The 21,813-nt window shown below is 35.9% G+C and overlaps 1 protein-coding gene across 5 annotated transcripts in view; it reads left to right on the top strand.

The window, feature by feature from the left end:
- Window positions 1–21,813, top strand: part of LOC132706028 (uncharacterized) — a 228,274-nt gene that overhangs the window by 155,792 nt on the left and 50,669 nt on the right. For all 5 annotated transcript variants that reach the window (XM_060677077.1, XM_060677076.1, XM_060677080.1 and 2 more), the window contains one exon: window positions 10,765–10,866. The gene's annotated coding sequence lies outside the window, so the exon portion shown is untranslated. The remainder of the gene's footprint in view (window positions 1–10,764; window positions 10,867–21,813) is intronic.

Raw genomic sequence — 21,813 nt, forward strand, 5'->3', positions numbered from 1 at the left:
CTTCTTTTAAAGGTTACTCCAGATATACGAATAAAACATATTCCTAACAATACCTACATTTTGACATTTTTGTCATCTGTGGCACCACATAACTAACAATTTTTAATTTTAACTAAGGGAAAAGAAAACAAAACTAAACTGCCTCCAATAAAATCAGTACCGTTGAAATTGCTAAAACGGAATTCTAAGGCATCAAGTAAACAGTTCGATAATTCAAACAATTCGTCGTGTCAACATAATTCCTCCTCTAAACTGCACAAAGCAATACCACCCCGAGAAAACTAATCCGGATTTTGTTTGCTGACACACTATTTATTCTAGCTGATTAAGGACCACACTGGGAGGCGGAACTTGCTCTGGAAACAGGGTATCTAGAACACTTTATACGCAGTGGCTGAGGCGCCGGATGTAAATAGATACAATCGGGTGTCTAACCCCACTTTTACAGTAATTCAAGTTTATAATAGTTGACAAAAACATAGAATCAGTCACTTTTCTTACGCAAAACGACTTTCGGCCAATTAAAAAATAGTATATTATGCAACAAGTGCGGTAAACGGCATTTTTACTCACGAGTTTTTAATAAACGAGTGTGTTACAAAGTCTACCGAACGTGTTGCATACTATACTTTTTCTACGACCGTTAGTTTTCGCAAAACAACACGAATACATTGACTGACATAAACCGTCAGAATTGACAAACGTCAAAATTCAAAGCGAAAACATCCGATTGCTCCCAAATCCGTGCGGTAAAATCCCGGAAATGTCCGAAGTGACTCGGATTCGTGGGAAAGAAAACTGACGTGGTAAAGCGACGTTTCCCGCACGCTAGATTGGATAGGTGTTTTAGAGACGGGAGTAGAAAAAAAATGTTGTAGCGCTTCGATGTTATTGTTCAATTTTCGAGATGTCAGTGGACGGAAAATTTTAATAATTATAACAATACAATATAAAAACATTACTTCTTTGACAAAATTGTTACGAGAGAGTTTTGTTTATTGCCATGATCTAATGATCTAATGATCTAATCTAATAATGAGACTCGATAAATTTGCAGGAATAATAATAAAATGTTCTTTGAAGTTATTTAAGGCGAATTCAGATCGCAGTACTCGATTCGTCTTCCTCAGTACACTTGGTAATTTGGCAATTCGGAAGTAAATAAAATAAGTGACGAAGGTAGTAGGGAGTATAAAAAAATCGCACCGGAAAATCAACTGAATAATAAAAAGGGAAAAAACGGATCCTGGTCTCTCTACAAAAGTAGTATCTCGGCGGATACAAATCGCATTTGTAAAACCAATTTAGGAAACAAAAAGGCAAAAGATCGCGGATGCAGTGCATGCATCGAAAACTGATTTCTGCGCTGCGGCTTGTTAGAAAGTTCCCGAACGCCCATCGAAAGCTCGTATTACCTTTATCTTGATCTCTACCTGAGTTTTGTGTGATGCCACCTTCAGAAAGAAAGCTCTCGGGGCACATGAAGTATGTTGTTTCTTAGACCGCCCCCGGTTCTATACTTATCCGGTTCCCTCCAGGATGGAGAGGGTTATTTTTTATTAGTAAAAGAGAACAGAACAGGTAGACTAGATCTATGGAAAAGTTGCTTTATTTACTTATCACCTTTAATGGACCCACCTTTATCACCCTTCTGCCTTCGCAACGAGTCATGGCAAATCCAACCATTCTTTCGTTGCTATTTCAAAGACTAGTTCTGTTAAATGACCGCACCGGAACACTCAGAAGTTTAGAAAGAGTTGTCGGAATTTATTTAGAAAAATCAGCCAGTGAAAATTATGTCGATTAATGAAATTTTAAAGTATTTTGATTTGTACTCTTAAAACGTAAGAGTTCATTTAGATCTACTTTACTATAGCGTACAACTATTGCATGAAACTCTAATATTAATTAAAAATAGGACTTATGCATTCTTATGTCTGTAATTGTTTAATTTAAAACTCTTCCTATTCACTGGGATATCATAATAAATTAGTGTTGGAAATTTGTATATTCTAATTTTTTTTCTTAATGTGGATTTCCAACCTTCAATGGCCATGCGGTGTTGCCAAGCCAGCAGATATAACTTCTCATCAAAGGTTTCTCTTCTCTATAATTTAACCATTTTATAATAAATATACTCCAACTTATTAGCAGCGCATGCTTTTAATTCCCTCTATAGCGAAGAAATTGTCGCATTAATCAGGGCAAATATGCTCAAACGAGTTGCCTCCACCGACAATTCTGCATAATTCTCAAACTTCTATTAAATTTCAGTCTCCAAAGTTCGTCATTTCACTTACACTAACTACGCATAGAGAAACGACGACTTTTAAGCAAATAAACTAAAATCATCGACGGTCCCTCAAAACTCGCGTAGCGATGCGATCGCACAACATCTGGTCCTTCGAAGCGGATGCCCGTTCGGCATTCGAAAATTTAACTTTTCCGGCGGGCGAATTTCGAACACGACGAGCCAAGGACCGTGTAATATATTTCACGGGGGCACGGGGGAGGCAAAAATGTGACAGCGCCAGCACCGAGAGTTGGCACGACTACCGCCGAGTTAACGGACGTGATAAAGTAACTTGCTGGAAGTTTTTGTTATTTTTGCGCGGCGCGATGAATTCGTTCGTAATTTGGACCGAGAAAATGCACAACATCCTTCTCCTTAGTGTTTGCCGCGTTTTCGGGGCCTTTAAAAATAAAGTGATTAACTGACGAACGAATTTTCGGTTCTATTTTCAATGCGGATTTCCCGTTCCTTTTGCATTGTCGTAACACCGGGTTGATGAATGAAGAAAAAAAAAAGTATTTCTGCGTCGCTATTCTTTTACAAAGTGTGAATTACCCCAAAGTTAAACATTCAAATGTGTAGATAAAATCACAGCATCCACAGAATTATATATAAGTTGCATCCATCACTCGAGGCCACTACCTACGAGGGCCGCGTCAAAATTTCCCGGCCTGAATATGAAAGAAACAAAGTAGAGTAACATTTTTTTATTATTTTTCAATATAACCCCCCTTAACTTCAGTACACTTATTACATCTCTTATCTTACACTCAATCCCTTTAAAAAAATATTCTTTTGGTTTGTCTGCAAAATGAGCGAAAACAACCTCTTTTAACTCAACTTCGTCGTTAAACCGCCGATTATAAGGAGGATGATCTATCTGTTGGAACCCACACTCTTGTGCAGCTTGTGCAACACCAGCAGTATGGACAGGTGCATTATCGTGACACGTATACAGTCTCGCTATTTATGTAATAATGTTGCGTAATGTTTACCATTGACAGTAGTATTACTTTCTTTAAAATCTATCAAAAAAATTCCTTCACAATCCCAAAAGATCGTGGCCATCACCTTTTTTGTTGACTAGCAGACTCTGAATTTTCTTGGAGGTGCTTCACCCTTACGACACCACCCAGAGGGTTATAATAGAGAACCATAGTTTCATCTCCCGTCACAATAGTTTCTATAACATGCTTCGGTTCGGACCCACAGAGTTCCAAAAAAGACCGCGCACACTCGACACGCCGTTGTTTGTGAATAGCCGAAAGGTTTTTAGGGACCCATCTTGCACTAACCTTATGCATACGTATATGATCATGCAGGATTCGAAGAACACTGTATCAGAAAGCTTAGTAATTTCTGAGATTTCCTTGACCTTTGAACGTCGATCACTCAATACCACTTCTTCCACAATCGCAACAATATCTTCCGTTATGACCTCCAACGGTCGACCAGTTCTTGAATCATCTTCAAGGGACTTCTGCCCCATTCGAAATTGTTTTGCCCATTCTTTCACTACAGAATACGAAGGAGAACTTTGGCCGTACACACCATCCAACCTTTCTTTAATAATTTTAGGTGCTAACCTTTTTTTTGTCAAAAACTTTATTACTGCTCTATTTGCAACATTTTTTCGGACACGTCTTGTTTAAAATAAAAAACTATTTCACGCAAAACTTCATTTTTTTTTTAAATATATATTTAAAAGAAGACAAAGTTTTATCGTGATACTGGTTCTGCACCTATGTCAGGCCGGGAAATTTTGGCGCTAACCTCGTACTTCTTTCCTCGCCCCTCTGTCGCTGCACTTGAGAAGCGGAATCGATACAAGGTGAAATTTAGCTTATTTCGCGGTTCTTTTTGATAAACTTTTCATTATAACTTCTTTCTGAAGCCTACAGAAAATTTAAATGCTCACGTATCTATCTTCTTAAAATATCTTTGAACTAATATTGATACAATAATTAAAAAAAAAAATTCACAGACACTTCGTAATTATTATTTTAATTTCTGTTTTCTGCTCTGGGTGACAACAGGGGAGGATTATCAATGCGTATTTAATATTGCGCACAGGTGTATTTTGATTTTTTGTAATAATTTATGTTATTTGCGTAAACGTCTATACCTCTAATATGTTATATAATTCTTGAAAGCTTAAAGGAAACTTATTAAAGAAAATACAGTGTTCAATAAAAAAAAACACAAGTTTATTAGTTTCAGGAGAAAACTGATCGTCATCGGATCCTACGTAAAAAAGTCAGATCAGTTTTCATCTTTTTGATAACTTTACCCATTTCCGAGCTGCGAAGCGTGTCTAAAAGTGCTAAATTTTAAAAAACCCTATACCTAAAAACTCAAGCTAGCTATGACATTAACATTTCCGCCACTTTTCATTTCATAAAAGCCTGAACACGCTAGTTTTATTAATAAGGGAGATACGCCATCAATGGGACCACACCGTTCAGTGACATATTTGAAATATTTAACTTTTATCATTCCGGCTATTTGTATACGCCACGTATGCAAACTCGCCGGTGTTTTGGTGGACTGTATATGTAATTTCCCCTGTAACTCGTCGAAGAAAAACACCTGGCGCCATAAAGCGGGCCGAAGCTAACAAATGATTTAGGGAGAGTGAGGAGGTACTTTATAGGCGTTGATAAAATGGCCTGAGAAAAGGTTTTGGATTTATTATTTTATTACAAAATTACAAAAAATTTTAACTATAGGCTTGGCTCAAAGCATTTTTTTTTGTAGCTACATTAAATGAGCCCCAGAACAATTCGAAAGCAGGAATTTATCGCTCCATTTAATTTATAAATTTAACTTCCTTTTAATAGCTTATAAAATGACACAGCTCGGGTTACGGTCTCCAATTAAGCGGAATGAAGTGATGGGTGGTGGGGGTGGGGGTAAGGGCGTCGAAAAATTTACCATTCCTCCCTCGACTAACTAAAACTCTTTATGTTAATTAGGTTTTTACCCCAACGCCTCCTCGAAAGTTGCTACCTTTCAAACTCTCGTAACTTTGCTGCCGTCTAAGCTTATATTATCCACTTGACCTAGTTAGGCTCTGATTGAGGCTCCGAGATTGGGCGTGAGATGAAGCACCCCGAAAAGGAATGCAGGAAACCGATCCTCGAATCGCACACCGGAAAATGACCTTTTTGTAATTTTTTTAGGGGCGTTATTTCTAAATCGTCTTTATTTGCCGATGTAGGAGCGCTACGGTCACCCCTGTGACAAGGAAAAAATGCGACCTAAAATTGAACCCTCAGATCGAAACCAAACGTTGAAATACAATTTTCAGTTATTAAAAAACAGACACTCTTTTTGCTGAGGTTTGTTTACATGTTTTTTTTTTGTGCCCTTGTAATATTTTTTGTTTTTGGTAATTGTTAGAAATATCTTATCAGGGAAGAAATATTCCTTACCAAGGTGATAGTTAATAATGAAACTAAATTTCACCAAGGATTACGGGATGTAAAATTTTTATTATTTATTTTTATTATTATTATTATAACGACAAGTGATTTTTATATTTTCGGAGTAATTATTTCATTTGTTAATCGAGTTTACCCTTTTCTTCAACAAGAAATGTATTTGTTATTTCAATTTTTAAAATTCTAAAATATTGACAAACGTTGAGTAGGGTGTGGGCTACGAATTACCCCCCGACCCCGCTGGAATATTCAAAACCAATAATTCGTTCTCGTTCAATTACCATAACTCGACGTTTTAAATTGCTTTTAACCGGTAGCCAGGCAGTAATGGCATTAAGTTTGAATTGGAACACGTTAAAATCGCCTAACTAGGAAGCCGTTTTTCCGAGACAAGCAAAAATAATCGCCGTCCGCATTTGATGAAAATAAAGCCGTAATTATTGGGTAAAAACACATTTCCCAACGTTTTGCCATTACACGTTCGGTTTAGAAGGTGCGGCCGCATGTATATATAGAGTTGAAGAAAATGATGTCACGCCATTTTACAAACATCCACTATACATAGGCCGCCATTAATAATAACGTTAAGGCCGTACATTTGCAGCAATTGCATGTAATAAATTAAAAATTACGCAACTATCTGGATTTGGGCGTATATATACGTGTTTTAATCGCCGCTTTCCCTAATCTTTAGCAATTTTCAAAATTTTGGTTTTAATTTTTCTACACGTTTGTTCGCGATATTAACGGTTTCCACACGTTTCTAAAAATTGAACCAAAACTTGGGTTTGTGTAAAATATCTGGTAAATTTTTGATGGTTTTTCTAATACATTAAATGTAGTTTTTTGGTCATAAATTTGTCTTAAGAACAAATTCCCGTAGGGTTTAAAAAAATATATCCTTGATAATGCTAACTTTACGCGGAAATTCTGGATATTATTTTATAGGTTAGGTGTACCTTTTATGTCGTAAAAGAAAAAAGTGTCCCGGAGCCTTTTTCTAAAAAAAAATCCTCGGCAATGTTGCATAAGAAAATTGACATTATCTTCCTTAAAACTTGCAGTTTCTGAATATTCTATTTATAGATTAAGTGTTTTTTTTTTGTAAATTTGTGATGACGCATATAACATAAAATTCCCTTTAGACTGATATTACTAACTACAGAACTCTCTAAAAATTTGCAATTTTTAGTTCATAGGTAGTCCTTTAAGCCAAAATTTTACTTACCATATTGGCAAGTTTTAATGTGAGTAATTCTTCTCATGCAGCGGTTCTTTTATACCTTGGTCTCCCTTTATCCATTTTATCAGGTTCGAATAAACCTTTTTCACCAAGTCTTTCTGCGGATGTTGACGAATGTTTTAGCAGATGGAACGTTGGGATAATCCTCAATATAAAGCCGTCGTGCTTGATCTGTATTTCCATTTGCTCTTCCATAGCAAAATTGCATATCGCCACCATTATTTTACCAGGATGACTCTTTCCTCCAAATTTCCGAACACCCTGTATAAAACATTAAAAATTGCCAAGTGGTAATGTTAGTTTCCTTCATGAAGAGGTTTCATTGTGACTCCATAATGACAAGACCTTCATCTAAGGTTCCGAGCAGATTAATGTCTAATGACGTCATTGGAGAAAGACTTTCGTCGCCATTTTTTAAAAGTCCGTTCTCATTTAATGCGGACCTACACAAAAATTTGCCCAAAAAGTCCGAGTTCAAATTATTACCTTCCGGAGAAAAACAAAAAAAAAAAGACAATGATTTCGTCCTATCCTCGTTAAGTCGTTCCAGAAGAGAGGACGACTCGGAGGCGGACGTCCAACTTATTTGCAGTTGACATCGCAATCGCAAAATTTCCGCCCTCGACAACCTTTTTTTTTTTTTAAACTCTCGCGAAGTCGTCACGGGTGACGCTCGATTAAAGTTTTATTATCATCGAGGGTCGCTGAAAGAGGGCCCTCTTCGTTAATTCGGACTGCATAATAAACGAGTTTTCACCGGAAATAAAATTTTCGTCCAACTATGAAAGTTCTTTTTTTGCCATTTGCATTTTCTCGACGTTTTATATTGACAAAAAATTGGAAGACCGCAGTGTAAAAAATATACAAAACCAGAAATTATTCTATAATGATAATTGCGATGTCGAAGTATATTTTATTGTCCACTAAAATATATTTATTATTGACAACACAATAAAATAAGACAGTGCCTATATGTATTATTTTATCACAAATAAAACCCAAGAAATTGAAATAAAATGTTAAAACAAATAAATATATATGTCAAGTAAGAATAAAAGTTGTAGATCGGGGATAATACATAATTATTCGAAAAAATTGTCTACACAATAAAACGCCTGTCCTAGCAGAAAATTTAGTTTTTGTTCTTTTCTAAACCATTTTGGTTCCCAACAATGAAACTATTAATTATTAACATCAGTAAAATCGATATTGCATAATTTATCGCTTTGATTTTGGTTGGTGTTTTGTCTAATACGATAAGGTTAAGAATATTTACAGTCTAATATATTTTTTTTAGTGCGTAATTTTCTGATGTACAATTACCAGTTTTCTTGTGTAATAAGTACATTTACTTCTTGTAATTTTGCAAAAATGTGGTATGACATGGAAAAAATGCCACCGCATCGTTATATTTAGTTAATCAAATCAAATATATAATTTAATGCGTACCTATGCGTTGTTTTTTTGGATAGGGATCTCAACAGTATTATTTACGTAATAATAATAGCGTTTTCGGAGCGCGAGCATTGAAGCTGCCAAGTGAGATCTTGGCGACACGTTTGCAGGATTCCAGTAAGAGTTCAACAAGGGAATGGATGATATCCCGGAATATTTTTTCAACATCAAGGTACTCGTCTGACGCATATTTATTTATTTTTTCTACTCCCGTCTGTAAAATACCTAATTACGCACCGATCTAGCCTACGGGAAGCGTCACTTTACCATGTTACTTTCGTTTCCGACGAATCCGAGCCACTTCGGACATTTCCGGGATTTTACCGCACGGGTTTGAGAGGAATCGGATGTTTTCGAGTGAGTGAGTGAGTCAAATGCCGTTTTACCGCACTTGTTGCATAATATACTATTTTCGAGCCAATATTAAGTAAGAAAATGATTTACATAAAAATGTAAAGTCTTATAAAATAAAACCTGTTGCATACTATATTTTTTCTACGACCGTTAGTACTTTGTGAGTTGATTTTTGCAAAACAACAATTACATTCCCTCAGTGACGTTCGACATGACAGTGAGAACTGACAAACGTCAAAATTCAAGCCGTGGATATTATTTTCGAAAACATCCGATTGCCCCCAAATCCGTGGGTAGTTAGTAATCCGATCGATTAAGGGAGTAGAAAAAACGTCTGCTGACATCATTTTCGTGTAAACTACGATTTTTTGGCCTAATATTAGTTAGACGGTTAACAAAGGTTCTACCAGACTCTGACGTCATTTTCATGTTATTACGTTTTTGTGGTCTAATATTAGGTCAGAAAATGTCTGGACGGTTTTAAAAAAGTTCAAAAATTTGTCTCAAACCTAATACATTCTATATTAATAAATTTGAATCATATTTCGTTCTGGTCTGCTGTTGTTTGGATGGCTTGACTTACTATCTCATTATCGATCTTCCCTGAATTGGCTAGAAAATGCTCATATCGACTAATTTTCAAGTTAAATCTTAAGCGTTGGATACTTCGAAAACGTTCATTCCGAAAACGGATGACCGTTTTAATCGTCATGTTGGTCGATTAACAAGCAACCCATGATAAATACACCATGTCCATTGTGAAATCGTCCGTTAAAAAAGGGGGCGAGATTAATTTTTATTTAATAAACCATGCGGGAGCTCGGTTTAGGTAAATCTAGGCCAACAAAACCATAAAAACGAGCCTTTTGTGTTCCACTCAAAGGGACAGGCGTACGTTGTAACCCGATAGGGGTTTTTGTGCAGCGGGTTATGACGAAGGTACTCAAAAACATATTTTATCCAGCAGCAGGCATTAACGTTGAAGAAAATCATTGTAAACGAGTTTTACCTGGTCGGTGGAAGAGCGCTCGAAACGGAGACTGAAGTTCCAAGCCAAATTCGTCTTTTAATTATTCATATAACTACTAGACATACAGAGGCCCTGCCTGTGCTGACAGTACAGGAACTCATAAAGCAACTATGGAAAATTTGGCAGCTCTAATGGCAAATTCTGACGTTGGACCCATAAGACCTTGGGGCTTTCGAAAAACAATATGGCCGCTGACAGATCGTCCATGTTTGGATGCGGTATTTGTACTGCAGTATTTTCTCAAAATATGTCGAAATCCTATTGAATTTTCAGTTAAGTGTTGAAAACACAAATTATACAAGTTTGTGAGTGCGATACGGAGATATTGATACCAAAAATGAAAACGACGATGGCACAGGGCACAGACTGTTCTGAAACAACAGTAATTACATCCCTCGGGGTTGCCAATTATGTTCTCATTTCAGAGGTGGATATTGCGTTCTTATAAAAATGCATGAATTTTCCACAAAAATTACGGCAATATAGCAGAAACAGTTGGGGAGCGACGCACGCGCAAATGATTCAATTTTTACAGTAGTAGGCCCGCTATGTTATCTCATGGTTGTATGGAATTACTATTAACTCCCACAAAATTAATTTATTAAAATGTTTCTCGGTTTTGTGGTACGTGTTATCACTACCGAAATTGTTTTGGAACGTTTTCGTCGTCAAGAATCAGACTACGCGAGCACAAGAAATTTGAAAGAGTAACTTAATTATCTAACTACAGAAGTTTTCTCCGAATTAGCAAAAAATGACTTGAAATTTAGCGAATTTTTTGTTGGGCTGGACTAACCCTCCAACAGCCCCCTCGTCCTATGGATAACTATTGTAAATTGTAAATTAAAAATTCAATGAAATTAAAGTAACAAATTGTTAAACACTGCAAAGAAAAATAAAACAAAAATATTTCCTTTTGTTAACGATGGTCTGTTTTCATTTTCAGATAAGGAGTCAGTGTACGTCCTTCAAGCGCTAATCTAATGACATATACATCGCTAAACGTCGGCACTACCCAGCACCTCACAAAGCTGACGAATTTTTGGTGGTAAGTATTTTCTTTCCCGTCACCGAATTAAAAACTAGAACTAGAGTAACACCGTTTACAGAAGACTGCTCTACTGCTCTTTGTTGTCCGCGCCCTCTACAAGACCAACTTCTAATTAACTAATATGGTATCTATTAACGAAAGCAACGCATATCCAACGGGCACATATTAATAACATTAAACGACAGGGTCGGTAATACAAAAAGACACCTAAATAGATATATTTTCCTAAATTTCATATACGGTTTTGTAAGCAAATTCCGGGTTAAATAAAATAAATCTAATAATCGGAGTAGTTTGATCTAATTCTTTCTATAGGAAATTTTCGTCTGTGCTCGCTTGGTTAAGATTAATTAGCATCGAGAATAATTGTTTTTCTGTTTCATGACGTAATTATGTTAAAATTCGCTTCAAAATCTTGTAATTGTAACTGGCAGACTCGACAATAGGTTTGAAGACAGTGGTAGCCTATGTTGTTTCATTTTGAAAGTTGAGCAACTATTTGTGTATTAAGAAGTTGTAAAAAAACATCTTTTTTTACATGCAGTCGTTTTTTTCGAAAACTTTTTCATACAAAAGTGAAAATACATATAAAATGGGCTGGATTTGAGTGAATCTTGGACAAAAAATGTATGGCAGCAGCCATAAAAGAAGCCCAAATATGATCTTCCTCAAACTTACTGTGGTGTCTGGTAGAGTTCCCCGAACGATATACCGTTTTTACGACATAATCCGGTATTCTTTGTTAAATTTTTATGCAGGCCTATCTCGCTTGTAAACCTCATTAAATAGATCCACAATTCTACAAAGACGTTTCAGACGGTACTTCGTGCATACAAATGCCGAAAGCTGACGGATTTGTGTAGAGTTTCATCACTGAGATTCCTCGATTATTATTAGACCATGCAGTGGAAAATCCGCTTTACAACACGCGGGTCATAAACTCATTCCGAAGTCAAAACCGTAAAAGGTTGTAAAAACGGTATATCCTTTGGAAAAGTCTACTAGGTGGATGTTTCTCTGCAAATCACCTCTAATACTAATCTAGTTGGAGCGGGTTCACGTCGCATTTGATTTAATTGTTTTTCTCAATTTTACCGAAACAATTTCGAAGGTTTCTGCGCGACCGTAAAACAACGTTTTTGCCGCAATGAAGCGCGTCGTAAAATCAACGTTAAGTGACGCCGTTTCGCGGGTTAATAAACAATGATTCATTTTACGATACGAGGGGGGTGGGGGGAATGTCGTAAAGTTTATATACGGTGCTGGTTTTCATCCGAAATATAACCATTTCGGACGGAAGGGTACGGTTCTCGACAAAATTCCGACGAAAGTCGTAAAAATCTCATTTCGTGTTAAAATGTCGCGCGAAAACAAATGACCGATTTAAAGCAGAAGCGTGTCCCAAGTTTCTAAAGAGAGAGAGAGAGAGAGAGAGGCCAGCATTGGACGCAAATCTTTTTAATGCACACACAGCTTCTTAACGACACTGTCCAATAACAAAAACTAAAGGAGTGTTAATAAAACAAAGGTTTACAAGGTTCTATACAGTGAAACCTCTTTAGTCCGAACACCTAATTGTAAGGTCCAATTCTGATTATTAAATTCTTCGGATTAACGAATATACAATAAAAAAAAATCTATATATATATACCAGCTCCAGTTAATGCGTCGCTGATTGCTTTCGATACCCATGTTTCGATCTCTCGATTCGTTGAGTTCTGGTCAAGTTTTTTACCTAACTCTCAAATCTCTTCCAGATCATTTTGAATCTCTCCGGATTCTCAATCTCGAATTTGTCTTACTAAGCGCGCTAACGAAATGTCGTCTTCTTCATCACTACCATCAACATTTGAAAGCAAAATTTTACTCCAAGACTTTGTAGTTAAGCCAGTACCCGCATTTTGCCAAGCCTCTTTCTAAGAGAAAACAACGTCCTTCAGTGTTATATCATTAAATGCTTGCGGAATATCAGTCGCAATAATTTGTTGGAGCAACTTCTTACGATAAAATAGTTTTATAGCCTGTATAACATGTTGGTCCATTTGCTGTATCCATGGCGTACAATTTGGGGGAAGAAAAAGCACAGAAATGTTATTATCATCGCTATACAATTGAGTTGTGTGTCCAGGTTCATTATCCAATATTAGAATTGGACTAAGGTTAACTTCTTTCATTTAATATATTACTGATGGAACAAACTCACCGTGAAACCACTTAGTGAAAATTTCTCTCGTTACTCAAGCTCTGCGTCGATCTTTGTACGAAAGGAATGTTAACATTTCTAAAAGCACGGGGTTTCATACTTTTACCAACAATGTTGCAATAAGGCATAAAAGTGCTTCGTTCTTTGCTAACTTTTCGTCCTGTAGCAAATTTTTCTCCTGAATTTGCTAAGGTTTTGCTTAGAAGAACTCCCCATAAAAGCACACTTCCATCAGCATTATATACTTGGTGGGGAGTTGTTTTTTTTCTTCCATTATACCAGCAAACTTCCACAAATGGCAAGACTGCATCGTAGTCGCTTGAAAGTGATTTTCCACAAACTGTTAACTGGCGGATACCAAATCTTTTCTTGAATTGATGAAGCCATCCTAAACTTGCTGCAATATCTTTTTTTTTGTTATTTTTGTGAAAATCTGAACTTTTAGTTCTTATTTATTTCCATTTAAATTAAATATAGTGTTTTTTTTTTCTTGTTTCAAAATATGTTTTTACACATTACTCTTTTATGATTCCGTTCTCTCCAGGGGAGGTTTATGTCTTTCTTGCATAATGCATATTTTTACATCAACAAACTTTTTCGGTGCGACACGGTTGGAATTTTATTTTCGAAGGTAGAAAACGTAAGAATTTCGTAACGGTTCAAGTGCTAAAAAAAAACAAATTAGTGGAATATATATCATCCATGCCCTAAAAATAATGCACGTATTTAGTTACTAAACGCTAGTGAAAAAAAAAAACTCAACGTTCCGTAAAAAAGGCAACAAGGGGTCGAGAGTTTTTTCAATCGACGTGACCAATTTACATTCAGCGGCGTGGTAATGAGTTAATATTTACGTAATTTGATAATTCCTTTTGATAAGAGTTAAAATATGACTCTATAAATGTTGCCAACGGGGTAAAACCCGATGTATGTAGTTCGACGATTTATGAGCCTCGGTCACGATTTTGAATATTTAACGCATTTGTTCGCGATTTATAAACGATGTTGTAGAAAACTTTCCTTAAACAACAAAATACAAAAAATAAATAATTCGACCGTATGTCAACGATGAACGAAATCAAGAAACGATGTATCTCAAAAATCCGCGCATATTCGGCGACCATATAAATACGTAAATAAATATGGACAAGACAAAATTAATTAAAATCATACCCTTCAGATGATTTTAAATCGCAGCTCTTGTGATTTTAATTAAAAAAATAGTCGCTCTACAAAGGCTAATATACTTATTTGAGAATCTTACTCGCAGCTCAGATATTTGTTCAGTTCAGCGATAGGGAACTGTCCGTCGTTCCCATAATTCAGCTCAATTTAAATGCCGCGCCAGCTAGAACGCGTCCAACTTAGATCGGTGACATAAACATAACTTTCTACTTGCAATATTTCTGCGTAATTTTCTTATATATAGTTCAATTTTTCCCATTTAACTGCTTTTTGTTAGTTTTTTTTTTTTGGTCCAATTACGCCTTCATTTTTTTCTTTTATTTTACTTTGTATTTTTTTTGCATTCCTATTGTTATAAATTAATTAATGATTGCGGACGCCCGCGAACCCGAAGCCTGTGGGGGTGCATAATTCATGTTTAATCGAGCAGTTTCCTTTTTATACTAATTTTTTTTGGAGCCATATTTGTGCAACTTCCTTGTAGACATAACAAAAATCAATTACAATATTCAAAATCAACCGACAGGCCACTGCTGGGGGACGAAGACATTCGCTGATTGCCTCCAAACAATACCAATCCCAATATAAATCAGAACTAAAAGTTCAGATTTTCATGACAATTGTTTCGACAACACCGTGTCTTTATCAAATGTTCATAATATATAATTTCGTGAAAATCTGAACTTTTGGTTCTTATTTATTTTGATAAATAGATTTTCATCAAGTAAAAGTCACCTCAGCTCAATACCAATCCTCACGTGCTGTCCCATTCTATCAATTCTATGTAGGTCCTAAAAAACTTCGGTTTCTGATTTAGATATTACGTTGGAATTTGGTAGGGTCGCACTATGTATGGAAACTTTTCTAAGGCACATTCGATATAAGTAACTTTTAAAAAAATAATAACTTTTTTTTTAATTGCAAATCATTTCTTCGTAAAACAGTTTTCAGCGAAAATAATTTCAAGATAATCGTATTGTACTATTTAGTATGAAATACGAGCATTAAACGATCTGAGCATTGTTTCTATGCATTGTGGGCTTCAATCAATAAAATCAGCAAAATATGCATCTAAGGCTGTTTCAATGAAAATAAGGTTTTTTATATAAACTGTTTTCCTTATTATCATCACACGCTTAAGGATCAGCATCTTATTATGAAACAGCCCGTATATCTATATTCAGACGTATTGTGTTTAGGTTTTTATTTATTATTATTATAAAATAAAAAAAAATGTTGGAGGCTATCTCGTGCGCCGCGATTCTCATATATTTACAATAGCAGGATATTAATGCCCGTTTTCTTCTCGCTTAAAAAGTATTCGTTTCAGGTGCGGGATTACCCGCGCGGTCGCGTTGGACGCGTGTCGAACAGGTTACAAACGCTGGGTTTTAAAATATGCGCCATTACCCCAAATCCGATTAAGCAAATCACGTTTTACACGGCCGTATTTATTATTCTTTCTTCTTCGGTGTCCCCCTCGATGAAAGATTACTACGCGGATTCACGTTCGGTAAATTAATGGCCGACATATAAAACGTATACGCATCGCTAATTTGCAGATGTTTAAAAAAAAGTATGCTCGATTGATAAAATCTCCGATACAAAAGGGCTGTTTCTTTCATTATTACGTAGCTTCTCAAATCGGGATTCTTTTATGTTCTCATATGTAAGTTTGTCTTAGTGGAAAATTTTATTTATAAAAGTCCTGCATCCGATGTGTGTCGTATTTGAAATCTGATTGATTAGTAAGTTTTGGTCACACTGTATACTATATCAATTTCGAAAGGATCATCTTTTTAATTTTTCAAAGAAACTTCCACGTAATGTACAAATATTCTGGATTCCTCCTGCGTCGTAATAATAATAATAATAATAATAATACGTTTTTTCTGCAATGTTCAATTTGCAATGCAATAAAATACCAGTAAACCACATAAATTGCAAAAAAGGAGATGAAACCAATTAAAATTGTTCCAAGTTCGACCCCTATAAAATAATATATAGCAACTATCTTAAAATTATTAGTTCGCATGAGATAACTATAGCAAAAAAAGAAAATGTGTACGTGTGTATAAAAATAAAAAATTGGATAGAAAATTTTAAGACTGAACTTCCTCTCGAAAGTCACTTGCAATTTGCTTGTTGGATCAACATTTCTTGTCTTTTTTTTTTTTTTTTGAAGTTTGATGGTGATAAGGATTTTAAAGAGAGAGGAAAGGTATTGTAAAGTTTGTAAACGTTATAGGAGAAGCTTCTTTGAAAAAGAAGTGGTGGAGAGATAAGATCCCTGAATCTAAGGTTCAATCTGTGAACATCTGTCCGATATGTTATTTTATTTGTCAAGTAACGAGGACTGTTATTAAAAATAATGTTGTGAAAAAATACCAAGGAGTGTAGTCTGCTCCTATTCTGCACATTCAACCACTTAGCATCCTGTAGTTTGTGTGAGCACTGGATCATATTTTCTTATACCATAAATTAACCGCAAACAGTTTTTTTGTACTCCCTCAATTCTATATGTGTCAGTTTTATCTAGGCACGGGGCGGATAAAATTTCACAATAGTTAAAGTAACTTAATACTAGAGAATCCATTAATTTAATTTAATCCAAGGCCAAGATTTTTTGCACAATTTGTAAATTGCAAAACTCTACCACTCACTTTTATGTTAAGTTCAGATACCAAACGATCCCTATTCTTTCCAAAGAGCATAACAGATGATTTACTTGGATTAATTATCAATCCATGACGTGGTGAAAAATCTGTTTGTTCTTTTAAATCTGCATTGATCAATTTTTGATCCGTATGCCAACTGCTGGGGTCAAATGAATGTAATGCCTGGGTGTCATCAGCGTAAAAATATGCCGTAACGTTTTTCATACACGATACAAAATTGCTGGTGTAAATTGTGAATAAAAGCGGCCCCGGTATGGAACCTTGCGGCACACCGCAACTAACAGTTTCTCTAGCTGATTGACCTAAACTTGTTTCAACATACTGCGTTCGATCATCAAGATAACTTTTTATTAGTTTTATCGCACCAAGCGAAAACCCGACATAATTTAAAATAGCTAACAGGAGTTCGTGACATATAGTGTCGAATAATTTCGAATAGTCCAGAAGCACCAAAACGGATGACTGACACGAATCTATTGATTTTATGTCATCTGTAATACTCAAAAGCGCCGTTACCCAACTGTATCCAGACCGATAACCCGACTGGTTCGAAGGCAAAATGTTATTAGTTTCCAAAAAAAATCTATTGGGTTGTTCGGAAAGTCATTTCGTTTTTTTTGGGGAACATGAAAGACAGTTTTCGCATAATGAATAAATATTTTATTAAATTATATATTGGCCGTTCTGGTCCAACACCTTTTGCCATCTTTCTGGCAGTAACATAATTCCCCTCTCATAAAAGTTTTGGTCCTTGCTAGCAAAAAACTGGTTCAAGTGGTTTTTGACATCTTCATTTGAGGTAAAGGTTTTGCCATCCAAAAAATTTTGCAGGGACCGGAACAAATAGTAGTCGGAAGGCGCCAGATCTGGAGAATATGGTGGATGTTGCAGTACGTCCCATTCAAGCTGTAAAAGTTTTTGGCGAGTGACCAAACTTGTGTGAGGTCTCGCATTATCCTGGTGGAACACTACACCCTTCCTGTTGATTAATTCGGGCCTCTTCTCTTTAAGTGAATCATTCAATTTGTCCAGTTGATGACAATAGACTTCTGAATTAATCGTTGTATTGTCCGGCAAAAGGACATCCCACCAAACGGAGAGCATCACCTTTTTTTGGTGAATGTTGGCTTTTGAAACGCTTTGACCCGGTTCATCTTTTCCGCTCCATGACCTCTTGCGTTTAACATTGTTGTATACAACCCATTTTTCGTCCCCAGTAATAATCCGCTTCAAAAATGGATCATTTTCTTGACGTTTGAGGAGCGAATCACACACGTCAACGCGACGACACAGATTTCGCTCCGTAAGGACATGGGGCACCCACACATCGAGCTTCGAGGTTAAGCCCGTGCCTTTCAAATGGCCATAAACAGTCGAATTCGACAAATTTAATCTCTCACCGATCTCTCGTGTGGTTATTCGGCGATTTGCATCAACTAATGCCTTTATCGCATCTTTGTCAGCTTCGACCGGCCTTCCAGACCGTGGTGCATCTTCGACATCAAAATTGCCGGATCGAAATTTTGCAAACCAGTTCTGGCACTGGCGTACTGTTAACACGCCTTCTCCATACACATCCGTCAATTTTTTTCTCGCTTGGACAGCATTTTTACCTTTTCTGAAGTAAAAAAGTAAAATATGACGAACATACTGCTATTGCTCTCCATATTTAAAAGGGCACCAACCAAAAACTACTGCGTAGAATTAATAGAACTTTTTCACACACAAGCCTTGCAATATCAGCTCTCAAGACATATAATGGTTATGCGGCTAAAGTGTGAAGTTGGTTTCGAAAAAACGTAATTAAGTCCTCTGACGGGAAAAAACGAAATGACTTTCCGAACAACCTTATACTTTATTATCGTAACGCCTTCAACTTTCCGTTCATCTGGAAACACACCTTCAAGGAGGCATGAGATTACTATATTAGTGAGAAATGGTAGAATTCTGGGGCAACCATTTCTATATTTTTTAAATCTGAACCAGAAAATTTGTCAAGTACTTTTTTTTTTAATTATTTTGGTAATACTGTAGCAACATAGTATCCGCTTGTTGTTTATTTTTGGAAAGCTGTAGGAAATACTGGTTAATATCTGAAGGTCTGTTGAATCCATCAGGAAGGAATATATTTGTAGTTTTAGATGTTATATTTAAATTTCTTAACTTTTTCCAAAGAACTTTACTATTACGTTCATTAAAGACTGATTCTAGATATCTTTTCTTTTCATTTTTGCTATGATAATGACTATTATTTTTTGTAGTTCAATCAGAACTTCCACAGTATCTGTTAACCGTGCTGGTTTTTGCCTTTTAATTTTTATAATTGTCAAGGGAACCAAAACCTCGAAGATATTTTTTATTAGAATATTCGAATACAATACTTTCATTCAATTCAGCCAGTAAACCTTTATCAATCCGTTTTATATTTCGCATTACAAAATATTTTTCATTATCCGTAATTATTTCAGTATTCAAAGTGAAATTGTGTTAATACACGATCTGAAAGTTGCGGCACATTTTTTAGCGAAAACGTATAATTTTCTTCTTTAGGTATTAAAATTAAATCTATTAAACTACTAGCTCTATCGGTGACTCTAGTTGCAGTATTGACTATTTGTTGCAAGTTAAAAGTATCAACACAGGAAAAAAAAGCGAAACGTCAGGAGGAATCCAAAGGATTTGTAGATATTAATAAATCAATCTTTTGTTTTCATTTTCGGTGTTTAAATAGTGGTAAATGCTTTAAAATTTAAAAATTAAATGCTTTACCGTTTAAAAAATCAAGATTACGCAAATTGAAAAAAATCACACTAGGCTTGGCCACATTTTTCCAGAGGAAATATTTCCGATATTTTAGTACTTTTATACATGTATATTTTTAGATTTTATATATTATGGCGATATGTATGGATATGTAGATGAAGAAATTAAGACAAGAATAGAGATAGCCAGGAGCACGTTTTTTAAATTAAAGTCGCTTCTCACAAGTAATGATCTTAACCTGAAAACACGCTGGAGAATAACACAATGCTATGTTTTGACTACCCTACTTTATGGTGCTGAGAGCTGGACTTTGAAGGTATCCAGCATGCGAAGGGTGGAAGCTTTTGAAATGTGGCTTTTTAGACGGATCCTTGAAATACCATGGACGTATCGTGTGACCAACGAAGATGTGCTCAGACGAATGAAAGCCTCCTATTTTGGCCACATTTTCAGAAATCAAAAATATGCCGTATTACAGCTGATCATGGAAGGAAAGATAGAAGGCAGGCGCGGCCTGGGTAGAAAAAGATTTTCGTGGTTGAAAAACCTTCGAGATTTGTTCCATGTACGTGATGCCGTAAATCTAATACGCATGACTGAAGATCGCGAGGAATTCCAAAGGATGATTGCCAACCTTCACTAGAATGAAGCAGGCACTGGAAGAAGAAGAAAGAATGACATGAGATGTGTTATTTCACAAATACCAAATTTCGAAAGGATTTTGTTCGCAATATCAAGACTATTTTGTTAGCATGTTGACTGTCAACTATGCGACAACTTGTAGATTGCGTTCTTTTATAGGACACCAACTACAACAACTACGTCCTGTGTTCAGTGCTAATATCTATGAAAAAAGATAATTCATAAGCCCTTTAGAAAACACTTTTTATGATTTTTGATAATACCTGTGCAATAGAATAAAAGTTTTTAATAAGTTAATGTGAGAAAATCAAATTGTCATTGCCGTGGCAGTCAACGTGTTAATTGTAAATAAATGATTGGACCACTAGGCAACTGTTATATTAATGCGACCGAAGAAACACATTACAAATTTCAAAACGAGAAATAAAATATATAAAAAGACGCAATAGTATTTTAAAAATCAATAAATTTATAAACTGCACCGAGCTACTATAAAGCATTGTCGCGAATACTATTTGTTATTATACGGGTCGATATTTATCAAGGCCTTCAAGTCCTTTGTAGTTGGGCGAGTTCCTGGACGTAACTTCACGTACGACGATAATATTCCACTGTCCTTTGTAAACGGGAAATACCGTTTTAAAGGATCGTTCGAAGATATGCACTGCCGAAGATTCTTTGGCCTCCAGATATTTGCGTCGATGCAAAAAATTTCGCCGTCAAAGCACAAAGCTGAATCAATGCGAAACACTCGGATGTTTCATTTTAACTGCGCAACGTCATATGCTAGACTAAACTAACCAAAAAAAAACGTTTCTATTTTATATGGGCGGAATGATTACAAATTTCTGGGAATATAACTAAAATTTTTATGATAATAATAATAATAATAATCTTTACTGTCTAACAAATTAACATCGATTTAGAAGACAATTTTCACTATTACCTATAACTCCGATAAGTATACAACTAAACCTGCGTGCATAGAAATTAGCCCACTGTAAATTTTTGACTTTAGGATATTTTTTTTTCTAGAAACTATTCATCTCACCCAAAAAATAAACATGCTGTTTGAAAGACCGCTTTATTGTGTCAACAATAATAATAAATCGTGACCTTAATGCGGTTCCAGTGCCACAACAGCTTCGTGAATTTCGAAGAAAAGCTATTAGTTAATGGTCAGTGAGAAGAAGACTGAAGCAAAATAACTTGACCCAAAAACAACTGCAATTGGTCCAAAACCGCTACAGCTCATCGACAAACCTACGCTTTGCACGGAATCATCTGAATTGGACGTTGCTCCAATGGGAGGGGGGGGACGTCTGTTCTGTTCACTCAGATGAAACCAGAATATGCCTTTTTGGTACTAACCGCTGAAAAAAAGTGTACCGAACACCAGGAGAGCGATTTGCAGAATGCCTGGAATGATGAGCCCTTATGGATGTGGTTCCTGCATGATATGGTGCAATGTCT

This window comes from Cylas formicarius, unplaced genomic scaffold (assembly GCF_029955315.1).
Source record: "Cylas formicarius isolate icCylForm1 unplaced genomic scaffold, icCylForm1.1 PGA_scaffold_8__14_contigs__length_24414737, whole genome shotgun sequence".
In the NCBI taxonomy this organism is placed as follows: domain Eukaryota; kingdom Metazoa; phylum Arthropoda; class Insecta; order Coleoptera; family Brentidae; genus Cylas; species Cylas formicarius.